Raw genomic sequence first — 6,000 nt, forward strand, 5'->3', positions numbered from 1 at the left:
AGTGAAACATTCAGAGCATTAATCTTCTGCAAGACAGCAGGACACAACGATTGTGCAGTGCTGGAAGACACGGCCACATGCTGCCAACACCATTTTGCAGAGAGCGTTTTGACTGGATGAAGGGAAGAGGAAGTGACAGAACGTACAGAGGCGATGACTGGAGGAGCGAGGAAGGAAAGAAATACTGACTGAAGAGGGGAATTAATGAGTTAATGATGGAGAGAGAGAGGGAGAGAGCACAAGGAGGGATGCTGATGGACAGGAAGCGAGAGAGAGAGAGAGAGAAGGCGGGCTGAGAGACAAAGAGTGACAGAGAAGGAGCGAGCAAAGAGGAGGAAATGCAGACGGGCATGTTTCTATGGGCGCTCAGGAAAGATTTGGGGTGAGGGAATCTTGCATCATCGCGGCAGGCCAATGAAAAGGCTTGGTTAAAATGTTCAAAGGGAGTGTCCTAGCAACAGCGGAGTAAATACCACAGGAGCTACCATTCCATCATAGACAGAAAAAAATACTTATACATGGACTTACATGCTGATTAACATAGTAGTTTGCATAAAGCATGCACTTATTAGCTGGATCAGTGCACTTTGCTCTTTATTCATGCATGTTAATGTGTTTTAATTTGCATATTTTTGATTAATGACTGCACATAGCACAGTGAGACCTATATATCACTTTCTGTATGTATACATATCAGTCATTAACTATGCCAAGCATCACTAAGATGTAAATATTTTACCTATAGATATGCAAAATGCAAAAATGTTTGCAATATCTTTGCACAAAGTTGCATTTATTACACTCGGGGGAAATTTTGCAAATGCAACCATGCTGATACTTGCATGCATGATCTCTAAATAAAGGTGCAATCCTGCATAAATACATGCATATATGTAGGGAAGTGTGTGCAAATGGATAGCTATGATTAGATAAGACATACTTGCATTATATGTGTGATTTATATCACACAACAAAAGATACTGACACTGTAACATGACCTCATTTAAACCAAATTATCTATTATTAAATTACCCTGTGTGTTTGTGTGTCTCTGCAAACATGTTGTAAAAGTCAACATGGCAGTAAATCATCGTTTAATCTACTCACTAGGATTATAACCTGAGTCAGTAGATTACAGAGGGATATACAGCAGCCAGATCTTTCAATTACACACCTCTCTCATCTGTTTCTACCTCCACCCACCCATAAACACTCACGCTTTCTCTTTCCACCTTCATATTTATCCATCACTCCCTGCCCACACAAAGACCTGCAGAGTCACACGCTAGGTAGGTAGGGAGTTTCACCCCTTTCTGCCCTCCCTTCCCCGTCTAACACATCTACGCCCATTCCTCTGCCAAATTTTTCCTCCACATTTGAAGGAATGAAGCGCTCCTGAAAAGCCTTAGCCCCTCATTCATTCATCCCTCCATTCAGTTTTTCCCTCCTTCTCTCCTCCCTTTTTTTTCCACTCGAGTCGCATGCACCCACCCCTTCTGATCAGCATCAGTGCAATCTGAGGCTTTTGTTTTTAGCAGGCTGTTTGCAGAGCATGAGCATCCTTGGAAGCATTTTTCTTGACTTTCCTGTTTGTGACAGACTAGGAGGAGCCCATGCAGTTCAGCCACATTGTTCATCAGTGTGATATATGATGCATGAGCTGTGATGGTTCTAGGTCACATATGTCCACTGACCAAACCATCATCCATCACTAAAAAACCAACAGTCAAGCGTACGTGGATTTGTCCTGCTGCATTCCTGCTAATCCACAGAGGAGGAAGATCTCTGAGGTGTGTGACTGTCAGTGACCGTGCTGCTCAGGCTAAGCACTGCAGTGAAAGAGGACAAGCCCCAGATGACCAGTCCCACAGGGTTTGATGTAGTCAGGGCCAAATTCACTGCCCCGGGGATCCTGACCCACGCCAGTCCTCCACCTACCATCAGCCAAACAACCCACATCCATCCACAGCTTCCTCCTCCAGCAGCCTCCCCTTTAAGGTGCAGGGTGGGACTGTAGGGCCCCTTCCTCCCATCCTGAAGCGCATGCTAGGAGATAAAAAGAGAAAAGGAAGAAGCTTGGCTTACCGGCTGGGCGTGCAGGAGGAGAGGATGATGCCTCTGACTCTTCTCTTCTCTTCCTTGTTTCTGAATCGAGGTGGAACAGAGACGGATGCAGGGAACAAAAGAGATGGAGGAAAAAAGGAGGCAGAATAGAAACACCAGGAGCTGGTGGATAGCAAGAGGAGAGAGTGGAGAGAAAGACGGCAGAGGATGCTTTAAAAAAGAGGGAGAAGTCCTTGTGCTGCTTTTCTCTGTCTTCCTTGGAGAGACTCCTTTATCCTTGTGAGCCAGAGGGCTGTGGATTCACCTAAACACTGAGCACACGCACTGGCTCACGCCACGCAGCCCTCCCTCTCTCTCTCTCTCTCTCCCTCTCTCTCTCAGCTCTAAAGACAGCAGCTGTCGGTCTATGAGAAATAGAACGCCATGTCCCCCCTCCCTCTCCCCTTCTCCTCCTACCACGCTCGCTCACAAAGACCCCCACCACACCACACATCCAGCATGTCCTCACAACACCCCCTCCCCCTTTGACTAACATCTCCCACTAGCCTTCTGGCAGTAAGAGGAGGGGTGGGGGGGGCACTACTCTGTGAATGTGTCTCAGTGAGAGTGTGCAGACTTGTATTGTGTTTGACATTGTTTCAGCAGCAGAGTGACTTTTTCTGTCCACACGGTGTGAAAGTGAATCATGGTGAGTAAGGATGTGCAGCAGGGTATTTTTGAACACTGTGTGGGTGATTGCAGAGCATCACTTTAGCTACTGTGCTGCAGAAAGGAAGGGAACACACATTATCTGTGGTGATAGTGTGAGCGTGTTTAAGTTTATATTTACTGTAAGAGTGGTTACCAGCAGAGCTGAGATGGCATTTATGAAATGCTCCCAGTGACTGTGTGGGTTTCTGTGCCCAGTTTGAAGTTAATATGTGGAAAACTCCCGTTAGGACTCTTACTTCAGGGTCGCAGCGACGGCAGGGCACGCTTAAATGAGCCGTGATTAAATTGTGACTGTGTGTACATTGGTGTACATTTGAGTGTGTGTTTGTACGTCTGGTAATGGGGACAGAATGTCTATTGTGTGGTGGTCTTGTACCCAGACCAGTGTCTATGGCACCCCACCCGGGGGAACTGGAACAACATAAAGAGAGCTAAAGACCAAACACAGCCATGCAGTGCTCCACCACAGTTTGTATCGCTGCCAAATTTAGTATAGAATCAGGCTAGGAAGACCTGCTGCCTTTTTACAATCAGGTTACATGAGAGTCTTTGAGGACACCGTGGCAGGGGTACGCTGGTTAAAAACATGAAGACTATGGAGTCACTGCTGCAAGGGCACACTGAAATAATTTAATCCTGTCACTGTTTTCTTTTTGTTGATTCATCAAAAAATACAAGAGCAGAAATATGTGTAGAGTGCGCAGAGGAAGTCTTGAGGAGTTTCAAACCCTTGCAGAAAGTTTTTGAGCAGGTGTAGACCAAAGTTTAATACGTGCAAACAGCAAAGAGGGGTCTGGCTGCAGACGTAGATCTCTGAAGTTTCCATTACAGTTTTTCGCTAAAATAAACGCCATACTTCTTGAATTTAACCATTTTGGAAAGCTTAAATAAGAAACTTTTGAGAAAAGGCGGAGGCTCTGAAAAATCCTTGGAGTATGATTGGGTGAACGTTCTGTCTGTCACATCTCTACGGGCCAATCAGAGCAACAAAGCATGTGACGTAGACGCTAGCGAGCTGCGCGTGTGCAGCTTCTTAGGAATAACACAAAACATGGCAACTATAGACATGTCAGTACTCGACTTTTGTCGTTTTTGAAAAGAAAACAACTCACTGCTATTCTTTGTTCTTCTTTTAAAGAAGAAATGTCGTCAAGTTCTGATAAAACTGGCGCTTTAGCAGCATCCACGCTAATCTCTTCCTCTTCCTTCATCTCTTTAAACTCTTGTCATCTTTACACGTGAAATAAAACTTTAAAATCTTTAAAATGTTCGAATTAATATAGGTAATATTAAGGGAATATTAATTCAGCAATATTTAAACACCGCACACCCTGCTCACACTAGCGACAGACACACACTCAGCTGTAACGCACACACACACTCCAACAGCGCTGATCCTCTACGGACAGAGGAGCTTTAAATAAGAGGACAAAGTGTAGGAGTTTATCCTCCTGTATTCTGAAGAGAGACGAGCCACTTTGCAGTTATTTTGGGAGAAATTTGACCTCTTAATAGTCTATTAGTTTGACCCTTGTGTGTGCAGATCTGCCTCACTGCAACAAGCATCTAAATCCTAAACACTGGCATTTACAGAGAGAAACAGGTTAGGACGCTGATAAATTCTACCGGCCTACCGGTCAGTTAAAGTCGCTCTGTTACCCACATTTGGCTAGTTGGCAGATGTTAATGTCAAGCCCTGTTTCTTCTGTGGGGATATTAGTCTTATAAATCTGTAAAAATACATAAATATTCAAGCAAACATGTACACAGACGACAAATATAATACTCTGTACATGACTGATTTACTGAGATTGGATTGGGGGAAGCTGATTGGGCAGAAAATTGCAGATTATTTGCTCCCACTATCTGCTCAAAGTCTGATTCATAAGGCATGTATGGCTAATGATGTTCAAGTAAAAATAAACCCAGGAAGTCATCCTGCTTTTAGCTCTTATTTTGAGTCTAAATGTGCAGAGAAGCCTGTTTAATTGCAGGAAAAAACCCTTTCTTGAGTTTATTATCAGCCAGAATAGAAAGGAGACGTTTTTTTCCAGCTGACTAAATACACGTACACCGCGTTCCAAGTTATTATGCAAATGATATTTTTCTCTGATTTTCCTAAATAGTCAAAAAGCACTGTTCCACATTATTATGCACAACAGAGGTGCAAAACATTTTTAAGGTTGTAAAGAACTGAAAATGGTCATTTGTTGAATTTGTAGCATCAGGAGGTCATATTTACTGAAATCAGAGCTATTTCAATCAAAAACATCTTCATTTGTTCTTCTTCTTTAGGATGCTATGATAAATACCACACTGCAGACTTTATGGAGGTTTTATTGCACCATCAGATATTGATATTGTTACATCCCTAGTCTACATGTTTTTTTTCCCACCAAAATGCCTTTTTAAACTATTCAATGCTCGATCATGATTTCAATTGCAAAATTATTTCTCACAACCATAAAGCAGTAAAAGCCTCATGCCCCTTAGATATTTGGCAGGTCAGATGTGTTTTTTCAGTCTTTTACATCAGTTTAATGCAAACCCCCTAAATCCTGATCTGAATCAGATCCTTAGAATGATTGTTCAAAGACTAGAAAATACACTCAACCATCAGATACAACCTAGCCAGGCCTCTCATGTCAATAAACATGTGACTTTAGCAACACTTCTACCGTGACAAATCCATAACTGCACATAGCGAGGGTTTGTTTACCCTGAGCTCAGACTCACAGGCTTACAGGCTTACTTGTGTCCACCTAACCTCGCTTGTTTGGATGAATTTGCAAATCTCTGCACACATTTTTGATCTGTGTCCCCATTTGTGAATCTAAAAATACCAGCTAGGGGTTGTATGAGTTGAGAATTTTTAAAGTTTACTGGCATGTGATAGAAGTCGAGTCGACTCCAACTTGTCACTAATGCAGTGTTAATTTAGTCGACTAATGACTAAAACTATTTGTCGACAGTCTTTTTTCCATGACAAAACTAGACTAAAACTAACAAAAATAGATCTGTGATGACTAAAACTGACAAAAACTGAGTTTTATTTTTGTCAAGATGACAAAAACTAGATTGAAATGTAATTATGTTTTTGTCAGACATTCGAAATCCATGATATTTCTCCACTGTGGTTAAATCTGCCAAAAAAACAATGCATCTTTATCTATTCTGCCTCTCAGCTGTAGAAAGCAGGGACCCCAGGTTTGGCAGAGAACACAA

At 42.6% G+C, this 6,000-nt stretch overlaps 1 protein-coding gene across 1 annotated transcript in view; it reads right to left on the reverse strand.

Annotated features, from left to right (window-relative positions):
• fam49al (family with sequence similarity 49 member A, like) overlaps window positions 1–2,365 on the reverse strand; it is an 83,256-nt gene extending 80,891 nt beyond the window's left edge. Inside the window, exon 1 of the mRNA XM_041808264.1 lies at window positions 2,086–2,365. The gene's annotated coding sequence lies outside the window, so the exon portion shown is untranslated. The remainder of the gene's footprint in view (window positions 1–2,085) is intronic.
• Window positions 2,366–6,000: the final 3,635 nt, after the last annotated feature.

This window comes from Cheilinus undulatus, linkage group 16, assembly GCF_018320785.1.
Source record: "Cheilinus undulatus linkage group 16, ASM1832078v1, whole genome shotgun sequence".
NCBI classification, from domain to species: domain Eukaryota; kingdom Metazoa; phylum Chordata; class Actinopteri; order Labriformes; family Labridae; genus Cheilinus; species Cheilinus undulatus.